Source organism: Aplysia californica, unplaced genomic scaffold (genome assembly GCF_000002075.1).
Source record: "Aplysia californica isolate F4 #8 unplaced genomic scaffold, AplCal3.0 scaffold00135, whole genome shotgun sequence".
NCBI lineage: Eukaryota > Metazoa > Mollusca > Gastropoda > Aplysiida > Aplysiidae > Aplysia > Aplysia californica.
Window position 1 is genome coordinate 416434 of NW_004797405.1, and position 629 is coordinate 417062.

Genomic DNA, 629 nt, shown 5'->3' on the forward strand with positions numbered 1-629 from the left:
CAAGACACCCCGGAAATAGCAGGTCACAAGAGAGTGACAAACATACAAAAGAAGTAGAGGAAACATGACAATAGTAAGGATTAGGAAAGAAAAAGCAGCAGTTCCGAGTATGCAGTTCAGGCACAGTTATGGGCATGACATTGATGAATCAGCCCATTTACAATTTTACTGTGCCTAAGAACATATTAATATCCCTCCTTTGGAAATGGCCTAAAGAGACTTCAGTCAGTGGCACTGCCCGGGGGGGGGAGTTTGAGTAAAGAGAAGCGCTGTGACGCAATCACGGACATATAGTGCGGGGAAGAAACAAGACTGTGGCAGAAGCCTCAGTTCATCTGAATCTTTATTTCTTCTATTTAGCTTTGTAAAATTTTACTGTGTAAATGCATTGGACACCGTAAACATACGAAGTACTATTACAATTGAGCTCATCCTCCACGTCATCACTGTCTTTGGCGCTCCGGTAGCTCAGATGATATTAGGCTTCACTACGGAGAGGGGAGCTCTCCTGGCCTAGAGGTTAAGGTGTTGGCATCTCATTCAAAGGTCCCTGGTTCGAATCCGGGTAGCGACCGAAAAAATTCTTCTCTAAAATTGTCTCCTTTCACTTCATTTCCTGCTCTCTAGCA